Here is a 16,846-nt window from a genome sequence, read left to right on the forward strand (position 1 = left end):
TTTAACAGGATTGAGGGGCTGAATGGCCTCCACCTGTCTGTAGGTTCCTGGTTTTACCCATGTTTTTCTACCCCATTTCCCCATTTGGTTCAGCCTATCATATAAGTGCTTCAGTATGAATACAAGTCACATCTGAAAAATCTTAATATGTAAAATAAGAGTCCATTTCTAAAGAATGAATGAATCTTTGTGGAGATATTCTTTTTTTAAGTATAGGGCACCTAAAGTACCTTGCAGCCAATGAACTACATTAGAAATGGAGTCAATGTTGTAATGTAAATAACGCAGCAGTCAAAAGCATGCAGCAAATGCTAACAAGCAACAAGGTATCAATGACTCAATAATCTGTTTTAATGATGCTGGGTTTGTGGATATATATTGACCAGGGCATAAAGGAAAATGATCCTGTTCTTCTTTGAATGGTGTCTTTAAGATTCATCTGAAAGGGCATGTAGTGCCTCAGTTTAGTGTCTCATCCAAAGAACAGGACATTGACAGTTCCACTCCTAGATTTTGGGAGTAAAGGTGTATGAGTTTGGGCATGAATCCACAAGTTTCTGCCTCAGAGTTGAGAGCTCTATGTGTTAAATTATGTTTAACAAATGATACACATTTCTAAAGTACTTTACAGCCTAATTGCTGAATGTTGGTGATTACTTATTGCTTGTGAAAATGGAGGGGAATCACTTCAATCTGTTTAAAGCACACGGTTCTCTGTTGTAGCTTTACCATGTTGGCACCTCTTTTTTTTAAATGAGCTTTACCACATTCCGTGACTATGTTTATTGACCCAGGGTTGATTTCCTGGCTTGATAGTAATTTTCAAGAAATTGTCACTGGTTAGTTTAGCATTTATTGCCTAGATGGAAGTTCAGAGTTTTCGAGATTGCTTTGGGTCTAAAGGCTCGTGCAGGCAACTCTAGACATTGGAAATAAAATGAGGATTTGAGAAACAAACAGAAATTGCTGGAAAAGCTCAATCGGTCTGGCAGCATCTGTGGCGAGAAATCAGAGTTAATGTTTTGGGTCCAGTGACCAGGTAAGGATGGAAGATTTTATTCCTTGAAGGATAATACTGAACTCAATGGGATTTTACAAAAATCAACAATGGTTATATAGTCCTCATAAGACTTGTTTTTTATTCAAGACTTCCTTTAAAACTGCATTTAAATTTCACCATCTACCCTGATGGGGTTCAAATCCATGTTCTCAGAGTATTTGCCTAGAGTTCTGTGCTATTACCACATTACCATCAACTCCCCTCAGAACTCAATGGTAGAGTGAGATGTACCAAGATTAACTTAACATATAGTGACGGAATTTGGTTACATTGCTGCTGGTGCCCTCCAGCACCTTATGGATGCCAAATTTTGAGCTTCTAGATATGTTTTGAATCTGTTCTATTTTGCATGATGTTACAAAAAACATAACAAAGCATGTTCTCAATGAAGACTTTGTCTTCACAAAGCCACAAGATCATAACTTCTAATAACAAGGTCAGTGACCAATGCATCTGTAAACAGGTAGGCTGGTCAAGTAGTCCTTTTTTTTATTATTGTGTTGCTTCTTTTATCACCAGCTATGTGCCCAGTCTGACAGCTATGTCTTTTAGGATGCCAATAGCTTTATCAGTAGTGGCACCTCAGAATTATAACCACAAAATACGATTTTAAATATTTCCACAGTGCTCAACTGACATAGTGATTTTGAGTGTCAACATGTTGCATTTCTAGATGACATTCCCTGATGATAACAAAAGCAAGAATGTGGGTTCTTATCTCAGAAACAAAGAGGGTACAGTTTAGAACCGTTTAAAGCAACTCTGCCATTGGTAAAAAGTACATTCGCTTCTTTTTATTTGCATCAATAATCAACTTAACTATTGGATTAGTGATGTGATTAAAGTGATCACAGATGATGCATCTTTTGTACCAAAGGTTGAGAGCTTGAAGTAGATATTTCTTTTGTATATTTGTAAAAAAACAATATTCCCCTGCTAAGCAGAATGTATGGGGATTGTGGCATATGTTGATGGAGATTGTGAAAATGGGCACCAAAGCATTTTGCGTTTCTGTTCAGATCAATTTATTAAGGTCTTTAGATGCTGTTTGGTAGATGAGCTGAATATATTTACCATACTGAATGACATGTCATCTTAATTGTATATTAATCTAATATCAGGAATTGTTTATAAAGGACAACATCGAGAAGTAGTTCTGTACATTCAAATTTTAATATTTGGAGCAGATACACCTCTTATTCATGTTAGCTGTATTAAAACATCGTAAAAGCAAAATCTTGTGAATCCTGGAAATCGGAAATAAAATGAGAATGAGAAACTGAAGTGGAAATTGCTGGAAAAGCTCAACAGGTCTGGCAGCATCTGTGGAAAGAAATTAGAGTTCATGTTTCAGGTCCAATGACCTTTCGTCAGAACTGATGGTAGCTGGGAAGAAATTTGATTTTTTTATGCAGAAGACAGGTTGGATGGTAGGGGGCAAGGAGTAAATGGTAGGTAGAGATACAGCCCAAAGAAAGCGACTAGTTGGACACATAAAGGAGTGAATAACGATCAGTCTGAGAGAATGAATAGCTGTTAATGGGGACATGTAGAGGCTCACAGGTGGTTGTGTGTAATAGCAGACCATGTGATAACAAGGCCTGATGTGTAGGGGATTGGGTAAGGACATGGGAGAAAGTGCCTTAAGCCCTAAAATTGTTGAACTTCATATTGACTCCAGAAGGCTGTAGAGTTCCCAGTGGAAAATGAGATGTTGTTGCTCCAGCTTGCACAGAGCTGCAGTGGAGCAATGCAGCAAGCCTGAGGTAGAGATATTGGCCAGGGAACACTGTAGTGTGTTGAAGTGGCAGGCAACTGGAAGCTCAGGGTGTCCTTTGCAGACAGAAGGTATGTGTTCTATGAAGTGGTCACCCAGTCAACCCTTAATTTTCCTAATGCAGAGAAGACCACATTATGAGCAGCAAATGCAGTAGACTAGACTGAGTGAATTGCAGGTGAAGCACCGCTTCTCTTTGAAGGTAGTTTTGGCCCTTTGAAACTGAGGAAGGAGAAAGTATACAGGCAGGTGTTACACCTTCTGTGGTTGTGGGGAAGGTGCCTTAGAGCTGAGGGGGAGGGGGTGGTTTTTGGAAGTGAAGGAGGAATGACCAGATTGTCCCAGAGGAACAGGCATAACTGGGGCCCATGCGGGTACCCGTTGCTACCCCTCTGACCTGAAGACAGTGATGATGTGGAGATACCAATATTGGACTGGGATTGACAAGGTGAGAATTCACACAACATCAGGTTATAGTCCAGCAGGTATATTTGACATCACAATGTCACCCGACAAAGGGAGCAGAGCTCCAAAAACTTGTGATTTCAAATAAACCTGTTGGACTATAACCTGGTGTTGTGTGACTTCTGACCCTGAAGAAAGTGAAAAGTGTTAAAAGATAAGTTGTTCAGGGTGAGAATGAGCTCAGCCAGGTAGAGGATGGTGTTGATGGATGGGGGATGGTTCAGGCCGATTTTTCCAGGAAGAAATGGAAAGCCCGAGACCATTCTTATGGGGGCATGAATATAAATACTCAGCAAAGTTGTAACTTCTGTGGTAAGAGAAGTGGTGTTAACATTATAGGCTAATGGTTTTTAATGAAAACTGATCTTGAATCTTTAAGTCTTTTTTTTGTGTCTGATCAGATACTTTTTGACCTGCTGAGTATTTCAAGCAGTATTTTTCTCTTTTTATCCCTTGGAGAAAAGTTCAAAACTGAGGGTCTTTATGAGACTGATTGATTGACAACTACAGATACTGACTTTATACTTTATTCAGTCACACCACAGTCAAGGAATCCATTGAAAAGAATTCACTGAATTAATAATCAGAGAGTGGGTGGTATATAATTATCACAGCATTGCTCATTCATGTGTGACACATGCGCTCAGATCCATTGCATACAGATGGGATGAACATCTTCATTCTCTGACAGCTATGCGAGTTCTGCTTAGAAAGAAGCTGAGTTAAGTCACAATATACAACAACCTATAAATCACAGGCATTCAATTCAGCAATGTGACTGTGAAGGCTAGGTTTCATATAAAAGGCCTACGTGGACATATCAAAGAGGAGGTGGAAATTCTCCAAGGTTTGTGGAGGAGTGAGGGATCACATCAAGTCAGAGAATTGTTGTCAAGAAATGTTCATTTACAACCAAAGTACTGGCTGTTGTATTAGCTGGAAGACATTGGATTGTGTTGGAAAATAAATGAAAATCTTCATCTATTGTTATGTATTGTTATGTTCCCAAAAGAATGAATTGAACTATTTTCATTTGATTAAATAAATGGTCTAATAGTGACTATGAACCACTATGAATTGTTGTAAACCCCCATCTGGTTCATGAATGTCCTTTAGGGAAGCAAATCTGTCATACTTGCCCGTGTGTAACTCCAGACTCTGAATATAGTTGAATATTAACCGTCCACTAGGGATGGACAATTAATTTTAACCTAACTACTGACTACCACATCCCATGAACAAATGTAATAAAACCTTATTTCAGAATGGATAATAAATAACTCAGCCTGGTTTCCCATTAAAGGAAAATAGCATATCACCTCACAATGTGACTTCATTTCTTAACATTGTAGTATAATGTAAATGAATAACTACAATCTTAAACAACACCACAGATTCTCATGATCCATGTTCAACAGTGAGTTGGTGAGTTGAACTCCTGGAAATTAATTTCAAATCTTAACTAAAACACTGGTAATCAGCTCTTATTGATAACTGTAACCATTAGGAATTCTTCATCTAACTCAGCATTTGTGATAATTTTTTGAATTAGAATTCAAAATAAAGGGAATGTAATTACCATAAACAATTAAGTAGGTCAGTAGTCTGTTCAGAAAACAGAAGCCCAAGGGGTAATGTACTATGATTTTTAAAATTAAGAATTTGTATATGATTTCTCAATGCATTTTAAGTTGAGCCTTTGTTTTGAAGGGCTTGCATGTACAAGGTTGGCTTTTAGATGGTCTATTTGAATCCATTATTTTGAGGATATTGAGAGAAAGTCTTTTTGGGAGAGAGCTTTGCATTACCATTTGCACTTGTTCGTGCAGGACAACCCAAATCATTTGAATTCCTCCATTTCATTAGTGAGCTAATGGTGATGATGGGGGTGAGGGGTGCAAGGTGGGGGTTGGTGATGATGGAGAAGGATAGGGGGCAGCTCAGTGGAGGTTATCAGAGGTAGATGGAATGTGAAATAGATAATCAGCCACCATCTTATTGAAAGGTGGATCTGACTTGAAGGGCTGATTGGCCTATTCCTGCTCCTAATGTGCATGTTTGTATTGAGCAAGATCTGTTTTATGTCAGGCTTTCAACTTTTTGAAACTCGTCTTTGTACCATTGCTGTTCTGTGACATTGTTTGAAGCACAGTGGAATAAGCTTTGTGAATCAATGTGCTACTTAGTCTGGTAGATGTCAAAAGTCAAAATCTCTTTTTTGTTTGAACATTGGCATTTCTCGTCTTGATGAATCCAAAAGTTCACTTTTTCCGAAATTGAATTTTTATTTCTTGAATCATCAGTTTGACTTTTCATAAATAAGTTTAAATCTATAAAAAAGCTCTGATTTTAAATCTCTGGTGATAATGTTCATGTAAGGTAATATTTTTCTCTTGTAGCCTCCATACACTTCAAATGGGAGACATCCAAAGGAAAAACTCATAGATTGAAATCGTGCTGAATGCTATTACTGACAAATTTGTTAATGCATTTCTACTAGTATTGCACAAGGCAATTTCATTTTCTTAAATTGGGCCTTAATATGTTTTAGCTGAGGTTCCATAATATTGTTACAGCTGCTTCTTCATGATATTGGCATTCTGATGTAAATTTCTTCTGATAAAAAGCAACAGCAAGAAACAATGGAGATTTGTTTTTCTGAAGAGTGCTAATATCATCTTTAACATTAAAGAGGAGTAAGCTAGTATGACTGTTTAAACACTTGCTGTATAATCCCCTGCAGTACAGGCCATTGAGCCAATTGATACCCTCTCTTATCATCTAACGGAGGACTGCTGCTGGAGATGGATTATTTTTGCAGGATGGAATATTCTGGTTAGCTGTTCCCCAGTTATCAACGTTAAATTAAGTTCTGATATTTAGAATGTTTTGTGTATCATCTGCATACAGTATTGCCCTCACTATTTCAACTACCAAGAAAGTAATCAATTAGAAAACAAAATTCATTCTTCTAAATATAATATAAAATAATAGATAACTCAGTCCTAAGGTGAACTCATTTCAACTTGCAAATAATAATGAACAGCTTGAACTCCAACTCATGATTTAGAGTTTCAATTGGTGTCCTCTGATTTGTAATCACTTACATATTTCCATTGTTTTCTGTCTGTATGCCAATTGAGGAAGTAAAGCGAAAAAAGATTGCCTTTTTTTAAATGCCTCCAGCAACCTCAGTATATTATTATGCATTTTAGGCTCAATGAAGGACTTCTGAAATGTAGCTACTATTTTGGAATCCTAATGATCACTGGCACATTAAAACCTCATAAATAACCTTTTGAAACTATGATACACAAATGTCATTGATTCCATGCGTAACACATCAAGTGACATTATGAATGGAAACTAATACAACAACAGCATAAAGAATCCTCAAATCTTAAACTCTTGAATATGGATAGATTTATTATGCTGAGCTGGCAGGATGTAACTTGTAATATGGGCATATTATTTTATTTTGTTATTTCTATACAAGTATCTTTCCCTTTATTGTTCCTAATGTACAATTTTCTAAAAATATACAAATCAATTAAACCTCCAAATTTAAAAAAAATACAATAGCTTTGAACATGACATTTAAAAGAAATTGCATTAGATCTGTATTATGAATGATCTTACTGATGGATCTGGTATAACAGTAAATCTGAACGTGACACCATCCTTTAAAAATAAAGACTGGAATTTATATAGAGCCTTTCACAACCTCAGGATATCATAAATTGCATTAAGCATAATCTCTGTTGTAATCTGTTAGTGTTGTGATGTTTTTGCAGGAACACAAGTCTATTAGTGAAATTGCTCTATATTATCCCAGGTCAGGTGGTGATCGCAGATGGTTGTCAACCTCCATTTTTCTTGCATTCAAATTGCAGGTCACAGTTCTTATTGGGAAGCAAACAAAAGATAAAATTAGGCAACTTTGCGGACTATAAAGTAATGCATTGGCATTAAGTAGTGCATTAAGTGCAGGTCAAAAGCTACCAGCGTTAAGGTGATGAGTTTATAGGCACAGTGTGTCAAATCTAGCTATCCAAAAACTGAGTTGTCCAATACCCAGTCATTTAAATAAGCTGTTGTACATCAATTTTGATCATTTATAAATGGGTAAAGTAACTTACTAGAACAACTCATCTAGGTGTTGATGTAGTGGTGTGCCATACTAGTTGTCCTGCACTGAGTGGTCCAAGTGATCTTTGACATTCCATCTTATCCTGCTTTATGCAAGCACTTTGAATCGAGCACAATCTGCAAGTTAGCTTTACCTACTTTATTTTTTTTAAAGCATTAATTCTTCAAAATTGTGCTATTTTTTAAAATTTACTGAAACAATAAGTGTATTCTCTCGATTTTTTTGAGTCTCTGATTCATTGAATTCAATTTCAGTTTATTTTTTAAATCTGGTAAGATCTGAAATCAGGCATTGACTTGGTCCTTGGGTCGCTAGTTTTGAGACACTGCCTGCATTAGGTTGCAAGATTGTAATCGTGTGATGGCACGAGAATGATACCTGTGCTCATTGATGCAACATTTTTGATTTGAAGGCCAATCTCTTGAGCTGTACTGAGTAGGGAGAAGAGAAGTCTTTGAACAATAGAGCTGATGCATCACACACAGTGGGCTGTATTATATGATTACTTGATTCTAGTGCACAATATGTTGTCAGGCCAATGGTTCACTGTGATTGAATAAGTCAAAATGTTTTTCAATTTTATTTTTGGTGGATTGAATACATTGAATTTTATTTTAATAATGTACTAAATAATTTTACTTCTGAGAAAGAGGAGCCAGTGTTTTTGTCATATTCTGAGTAGGTATATCTATTAATACCATGTGTACTTTGGATCCAGTATTTTAGCAAGGCAACTATGGTTAGGGTTGAGTTGAGGAACGTGGAACGTTGGGAGTGAAAAAGATCAAAGAACTATGGATGCTGGAAATCTGAAATGAAAACAGAAATTGCTAGAGAAATTCAATAACTCTGGCAACATCCATGGAGAGAAAGCATAATTAACATTTCGGGTCAAGTGACCTTTCTTCAGAACTCATTGGAATGGAACATTAAGGTATTAGGGAGAGAAAAAATTCTATGTCTACTCACAGAGACAGAATAATCAAGTTTGAAAATACTATGATTATAGTCCTATATCTTGCACTGGTAAAGGCTACGGGTGTGTTTGAAGATAATGGAACAATGGCACCATGAGTTAGTCTTCTCATTTTAAGGCATGGCAAAGAAGTGTAGAAGTGAGAAGTTAAATGCAGGAATCCCATGAAAACTTGGGATTCTGCAGCAAGAGAAAACTCTGAGAGAGAGAGTAGCAGGGAGAGATGTACTGCAGCTTCTACTCAGTGTCAAGACCCAGCAACAACTGGCTAAAAACTAAAAATTCTGCTTCTGAGAGAGCTTACCCCATCCATTCAGGTTTCTTCTTTTCATAAATTGTTAAAAGAAAGGCCTCAAAAGATGTTCAGTTTGTTAGCTTTCAATAAACAGTTTGCTACCTCTGCCTTAAAACCTGTCTTTAAAAAACTAATTAGAATAAAATACACCTCTCAAAGCCATAGTATTGTCAAACCTTTTTGTGCAATGTAGTCACACTTTGAACACAGAGGGCAGCCTCACAAAAATTCAGCCCTCATTAGAGTAAAAAATCATCATGCTCTCAATATTCTTTGCCTGTGTGTCAACCATCAATTTTGATGTTTGACTACCAACTCCATTTAATAGTTGGGAATGTAACATTGGCTGATTGTTCTCACCAAAAATGCCAACCCACTTTGTTGCAACAGCAGATTCTTTAATATTTGCAAATGTTCGGTTTCTTCATGACTTTCACTGTCATTCTCACTTTCACTTTGAAACAACAGGGCTTTGTGCTGTAAAAGAGTTATCATGCAATCCAGTCATCAGATTTCTTCATTCAAGCTAATGATCTACCTGGTACCAATATAGTCTCTCTGTAAGATTCACTCAACAAGTGAGTGCACTTAGTTTCTTTACAGCTCCAGGGGCAAACTTTTTATCACCTTGATGGTCTTACACCATAAATGTTTGACCAGCACTGAACCCTAAGGTTCAGGTCTCGTGCATCATGACTCATCTTCATTTTGTGTTGCTTTTCTCTCATGTTTCTATAGCCTTCAGACAAACTAACTTTCTTTCTCGGAGCATGTTGAAACATGAATTGTGAGCAACCTGCTGAAGATGGTACAAGTGTTTTGTAAGAGAACAAAAAGTGTCCTGTGTTAATGGGAAACACACACATCTAGTGTATAACTCTGGAAATATTTATTGCAAGCTGTGTTTCCATAATATCATTCCACTCCATGTAATATGGTGGTGCTAGCTTATTTTTGACTTCAGTCTTAATCAGAAATATTTCTAAACCTTCTGATGTAAACTGCATGCCATTGTCTAATGCCAACACTTCTGGTACTCTAAATTGTAAACTAAGTTCTCAAAATCTTTTCAGTTTTTTCCACCTGTGATAGTAGACATAGATTCAACACTTATCCACTTTCTTAGAGTTCTTGACCAAAGCTAGGTATTCTTTCCCTTCCATTTGGAAGAATAGATACGTACTAATTCTCATGATTTTTTCCTGTTTTACCATGAAATGGTGTGTAATTTCTCATTTGAAGACAGTTCTCCAAAAATCTGTCCTCTTATTGGAGACCAGAAATAGCTTCTTGCTACTGTTTTCACAAGGAACATCTCCATGTTCTCTTAATGAACCTTAAAGATGTTTGCATTTGCATAATTTGGCTTACTCTATTTAATATTATATTGATAGGCCATCAAAATCAATGCTTACCTCTGAGGCTGAGCTGCACTGCAGATGGTGACCCTTATTTCAACTAAATAAGATCAGAAGGATTTGGTGGTAAGTTAACAATGTAAATTTCCTACTTTATATTTATTTATAGAATCTTGTCACACCATGTCTGATGGCTAACACCTGTTTCTCAATTTGTTCTGATTTTGTCAATGTCCATGAAGCACATGCTATAAGCTTTGTCACATTATCTTACAACTTATGTTGAGCATTTAATAGGAGCATTAGAAAATTCCAGCCAAAAATGTGTTAGAGTAGACAAGGCTAGAGGTAAAAAGATGTGAGATAGTTTTCAGTAGCAAATGAGTTTAGTTTTACCATTGACGTACTATCACTTTTCACCCACCATTTCACTTCATCATCACGCACATAGTAAAACTAGTTATTCTTCAGATTATAGTAGGTCAAAGCAGTATCAGTGGTCAGTACTTTCTCAACTACTTCAAATGCCTCTGGCACTCCATTGACTGCTCCCAATCTATTTCATCTTTGGGCTGTTGATTCAGTAGATCGAATGTATTAACAGGAATGAATTTCACATGTTCACAATGATAGTTCTGTAATACTATAAAGTCTTCATTGTACTCTAGTCACTTTGCTTTCAAAATCCCCTCAAGCTTCTCATATATTGAGTGGATACCATCACTATCTATTTGGTGAATGAGATTCATTATATTTAACTTTATGAAGTATCATTTGGGCTTTTTAGCTTTGCCATACTCTTGCAGTTGATTTAGAATTTCATTAAATTTAAACTGTGCTCTTTCTCTGTCTCTCTGCTAATTAGAATGTTACCCCAAAGGCAGCACCCTCTTTCCATTTAACTTCGTACCTGTTCCATCACATTCTTGTACACTGTGGTAGTAGTGTACAAGAATATCCCAAACAATAAAATTTTGTCCTAATACAACTCTTTGTCTGATTGAATGGAGCATGACTATGATCTGGTACTTCACTGTTTCCTCTACTACCACTGGTGAGGCATTTTCATTGGAAGTTAAGGAATTTAGCTGGTGGGTGGTGACCATGGAAACATTTGAGCTTCTGACTCTGAGACTGTGGATTTGGCTGCTGTGGCGTAGACCTCACTGAAAGCTGATGAAGCTCACCTGCTAATCTAGGGATAAAGGATTCATTTCCAATGGACAACAACAATTTTCTGGCATTTCCATAACTCAGCCCTCACCACATGCCCTCATTTGTTTTGGCAGCTGGTTCCCTGAAATCAGCAGTTTTACTTAATTCCTTTAGATTTCCAAAGAGGTGTCTCTAAGTTTGATTTCAATTTTGTGTTAGCCCCATAGTAGCAATAAAGTTTCTATAGTTCAACGCTTTATTCCTTGACAGTCTCACTTGACAACTCTTTCCGTTGAGAGAATGAAGCACTCAATGCAGTTTCATTCTCAGCCATGCTTTGATAGGATGCTGGGGTCTCATTTAATTTAGTGTATTTTACAGCACTGAAATCTGCTGGGTGGCACTACCTTGAAAGTGTCTGACCTTATTGCAATGAGGAAAATACTAACTTTATCCTCATTACCAAATTCATTTGCTTTCATTCAAATGTGAGGCCTTCATTCCTAGTTATTCCACTTGTTTTTGACCCCCCCCCCCCCCCCCCCATTGTTCCTGCAATGCCTTCTGTGCCATTTTTCCATTCAATTACATACCATTCAACACTAACTTACACCTGTTCATAGTTCATGCACATAAATGCTGCTGAAGTGCAATAGCATCCACACTGCCTAGTTTATGCTACCTCACTGCTCGTGAATGCAGCACACACAGGAAGCAATCTTTTGAGACTTTCAAAACACAAACAAATATACCTACAGGGGTTCCAGGCATGTGTCACAATATTCTCAAGTTCTTGATTATTTCAAATGAAAAAAATCATCCCTTCCTTGTTGCCATATTCCTGTGGTGTTTCAAACTGAAAATAACTGCTTTAACTGGCCATGTTGCTGTACATTATATTCGCTCTTCCATCTGAAAAGGCCGTCTGACAATATGATTAATCCTTACAGTACGTTACAAATATGTTTTGAACTTTCACAACTGAGATTGTGCAAACATCCAAAAATCTTGCTTGCAGAATTTCATTGTTATGTCACCAATTTCACAAAATTGTTGTAGCACAGAAGGAGGCCATTCAGTCTATCATGTCTGCACTAGCTGAAAGGAATATCTCACCTTGTACCATCCCGCAGCCTTCTCTGTGTCACCCTGCAACTTCTTCATTTTCAAATAACCATCTTAATCCCTTTTGAGTGCTTTGCACCTGGCTCCATGTCACTTGTAAAAAGTGGCTTCTAGGTCCTAACTCCTTGCTGCATGATTTTTATTCCACCTCACTTTTGTTTCTACTTGAATAATGGTATAATAGTCTAAAAGGGCTAATACTGAGGAATGCCTTGAGCACCATTTGCAATGGTGTTGTCATACAGACCTGGTGGAGAACAGTTTAGGAACGCTCAGACAATGAGAGAGTAGGTCTCCTCCTCTATCAAACCAGTGCAACTTGGACACTCCAACATGAAATAAGTACATTCTGTTTAAGATGTAACATCCTCTCATGAGATTGCTGAGTGGTTTTCTTCTAACAATAGATCCTTACCCCAAAAGAGGATTGTGACAGTAAAACCATACTCTGGGGAACAATACTATAGATGGTTCCACACAGCATGGTGGTCAGTGGTAAAAATTGGTTACACAATGCTTTTTTTACGAATCACTTTCTCAACCTCAATCATAGAGTCATAGAGATGAGCATGGAAACATACCCTTTGGTCCATATCGACCAGATATCCCAACCCAATCTAGTCCCACCCGCCAGTACATGGCCCATATCCCTCCGAACCCTTCCTATTCATATACTCATCCAAATGCCTTTTAAATATTCCAATTGTATTAGCCTCCACCACTTCCTCTGGCAGCTCATTCCATACACATACCACCCTCTGAGTGAAAAGGTTGCCCCTTAGGTCTCTCTTATATCTTGCCATCCTCACCCTAAACCTATGCCCTCTAGTTCTGGGGTCCATGACCCCAGGGAAAAGACTTTGCCTATTTACCCTATCCATGCCCCTCATGATTTTGTAAACCTCTATAAGGTCACCCCTCAACCTTCGACGCTCCAGGGAAAACAGCCCCAGCATGTTCAGCCTTTCCCTGTAGCTCAAATCCTCCAACCCTGGCAATATGCTTGCAAATCTTTTCTGAATCCTTTCAAGTTTCACAACATCTTTCCGATAGGAAGGAGACCAGAATTGCACGCAATATTCCAACAGTGGCCTAACCAATGTCCTGTCTAGCCGCAACATGACCTCCCAACTCCTGTACTCAATACTCTGACCAATAAAGGAAAGCAGACCAAGCGCCGCCTTCACTATCCTATCTACCTGCGACTCCATTTTCAAGGAGCTATGAACCTGCACTCCAAGGTCTCTTTGTTCAGCAACACTCCCTAGGACCTTGCCATAAAGTATATAAGTCCTGCTAAGATTTGCTTTCCCAAAATGCAGCACCTCGCATTTATCTGAATGAAACTCCATTTGTCACTTCTCAGCCCATTGGCCCATCTGGTCCAGATCCTGTTGTAGCCTGAGGTAACCCTCTTCGCTGTCCACTACACCTCCAATTTTGGTGTCATCTGCAAACTTACTAACTGTACCTCTTATGCTCACATCCAAATCATTTATGTAAATGACAAACAGTAGAGGACCCAGCACCCCACCACCACTACCCTCTGTCTTCTATCTTTGAGCCAGTTCTGTATCCAAATGGCTAGTTCTCCCTTTATTCCGTGAGATCTAACCTTGCTAACCAATTTCCCATGGGGAACCTTGTTGAATGCCTTACTGAAGTCCATATAGATCACATCTACCGCTCTGCCCTCTTCAATCCTCTTTGTTACTTCTTCAAAAAACTCAATCAAGTTTGTGAGAAATGATTTCCCACGCACAAAGCATGTTGACTATCTCTAATCAGTCCTTGCCTTTTCAAATACATGTACATCCTGTCCCTCAGGATTCCCTCCAACAACTTGCCCACTACTGACGTCAGGCTCACCGGTCTATAGTTCCCTGGCATGCCCTTACCACCCTTCTTAAACAGTGGCACCACGTTAGCCAACCTCCAGTCTTCCGGCACCTCACCTGTGACTATCGATGATACAAATATCTCAGCAAGGGGCCCAGCAATCACTTCTCTAGCTTCCCCCAGAGTTCTCACGTACACCTGATCAGTTTCTGGGGATTTATTAACCTTTATGCATTTCAAGACGTCCAGCACTTCCTCCTCTGCAATATGGACATTTTGCAAGGTGTCACCATCTATTTCTCTGCTTCCTATATCTTCCATGTCCTTTTCCACAGCAAATACTGATGCAAAATACTCATTTATTATCTCCAGTCTTTCTTTTAACCCTAACAGAAATATACTTTCTCTGGATTCTCGTTATCTCATTCCTGAAGGCTTCCCATTTTCAAGCCATCCTTTTACCTGCGAACATCTGCCCCCAATCAGCTTTTGAAAGTTCTTGCCTAATACCGTCAAAATTGGCCTTTCTCCAATTTAGAACTTCAATTTTTAGACCTGGTCTATCCTCTGCCATTAATCTTTTAAAACTAATAGAATTATGGTCGCTGGCCCCAAAGTGCTACCCCACTGACACTCAGCCACCTGCCCTGCCTTATTTCCCAAGAGTAGGTCAAGTTTTGCACCTTCTCTAGTAGGTACATCCACAACCTTACTAATTTAAATCCTCCCGAGCAGTTCTAGCAAATCTCCCCGCCAGTATATTAGTCTCCTTCCAATTTAGGTGCAAACCGTCCTTCTTTTACAGTCACTTCGACCCCAAAATGTGAATCCTTCTCCCATACACCAGCTCCTCAGCCATGCATTCATCTGCACTATCCTTCTTGCCTTCACTAGCCCGTAGCACTGGGAGTAGTCCAGATATTACTACTCTTGAGGACCTCCTTTTTAAATTCTTGACTAACTCTCTATAATCTCCCTTCAGAATCTCAACCTTTTCCCTACCTATGTCGTTGGTTCCAATGCGGACAATGACCTCTTGCTGGCCCCTCTCCCCCTTGAGAACATTGTGCACCCTCTCTAAAACACCCTTGATGCTGACATCAGGGAAGCAACACACCGTTCTGATTTTTCACTGCTGGCCACAGAAACGTCTGTCTGTTCCTCGGACTAGAGAGTCCCCAAGCACAATTGATCTCTTGGAACCCGATGTACCCCTCATTGCATTAGAGCCAGCCTCAATACCAGAAGCTTGGCTGTTCATGCTACATTCCCCTGAGAATCCATCGCCCCCTACAGGATTCTTGTTTGAAATGGGTGTAGCCACAGAAGGCTCTTGCACTACCTGTCTACCTCTCTTACCTTTCCTGGAGTTAATCCATCTATTTGACTGTACCTGAGACTTCCCCCTCCCCCCCTTCCTATAACTGCCATCCATCACATACTGTTGCTGTTGCAAATTCCTCATTGCTTCTAACTGTCTCTCCAACCGATCCATTTGATCTGATAAGATTTGCAACCAACAGCATTTATTGCAGATGTAATCCATAGTAACCCTTAACCTCTCTTTAAAGTCCCACATCTGACAAGAAGTGCATATCACTCTACTAAAGGTCATTTTTGTTCCTTTACAATCTACAGACACAGAAAATAACACTTTATTTTTCCTCTACAAAAACCTGTCCCAGGTTAAATTAATAGTTATGGCTTATATTTTAGTTTAATCAAGAGACATATCTCAAAAAACATATAATCCAAAAAGAACCCACTCTATTCACTACTGCAGACTTACCATAGGTCCCACTTAAAAACAATACACTTATTTGCTTCTGTGCTGTGAACTTCACCGAGCAGTTCCTCCAAGATTAGTTGCAAATTTCACTGTTTGTTAATTTTCCCAGACACACTTGGATGTCCGGCAATACATGAGTTCAAACAGCAAAGGCAGTATGATGCAGGTTCACTTCTGTGTCAATTTCTTTCTCCCTCTCTCCTGCACTGACCTCACCATGTGCTTCCTTTGTCTGTTCTTCTCCTTTTTAAAACTGCTGTTGTTTTGACTTTTTTTTCCCAAAGTTCCAAAACATTCCAACAGCATATAAAACAGTAACTATTGCTCTTGGAATTCGAGGAAATCACCTCCAGCACCTAAAATACCTCAGAAAAGGAGCAGCTGTTACAGCCAGAAATTTTTCCCGTCCTCTGATTGGGAACATTTTCTCATTATTTACTATGTGCAGACCTCTCATGCCTTTGAATACTTGAACTTGACCTTCTCTTTTACAAAGTAAACTGTATTAATTTGTGCAATCTGTCTTCATAACTGAAATCCTCCATCCGTGGAAGCCATATGTACACATTCTCCTTCAACCAGACACAGTACTCCAGCTGAGGCTAGTGTCCCACACAAATTCAATTTAACTTCTTTCTCTTGTATTCTGTGCCCATATTCAGAAAGCCTGAGATGCAATGTGTTTTATTAACTATTCTCTCAATTTGTGCTGCCACCATCAATGATTTCATGCAAATATATACACCGAGATCACTTTGTTTTTACATGCTCTTTTGGAGTGATATACTTGATGTTACACATTTTGTTTCTTGTGACAAAATGGATCACCTCCCACTCTTCTGGATTGAAAGTCATCT

At 38.6% G+C, this 16,846-nt stretch overlaps 1 protein-coding gene across 5 annotated transcripts in view; it reads left to right on the forward strand.

Moving 5' to 3' along the window:
• LOC122562539 (leucine-rich repeat and immunoglobulin-like domain-containing nogo receptor-interacting protein 2) overlaps window positions 1–16,846 on the forward strand; it is a 727,031-nt gene that overhangs the window by 391,725 nt on the left and 318,460 nt on the right. For 4 of the 5 annotated variants that reach the window (XM_043715455.1, XM_043715460.1, XM_043715469.1 and 1 more), the window contains one exon: window positions 10,118–10,207. The exons of the other annotated variant lie outside the window; for it this stretch is intronic. The gene's annotated coding sequence lies outside the window, so the exon portion shown is untranslated. The remainder of the gene's footprint in view (window positions 1–10,117; window positions 10,208–16,846) is intronic. 5 annotated transcript variants of the gene reach the window in all.

Source organism: Chiloscyllium plagiosum, chromosome 2, assembly GCF_004010195.1.
Source record: "Chiloscyllium plagiosum isolate BGI_BamShark_2017 chromosome 2, ASM401019v2, whole genome shotgun sequence".
Taxonomy (NCBI): Eukaryota; Metazoa; Chordata; class Chondrichthyes; order Orectolobiformes; family Hemiscylliidae; genus Chiloscyllium; species Chiloscyllium plagiosum.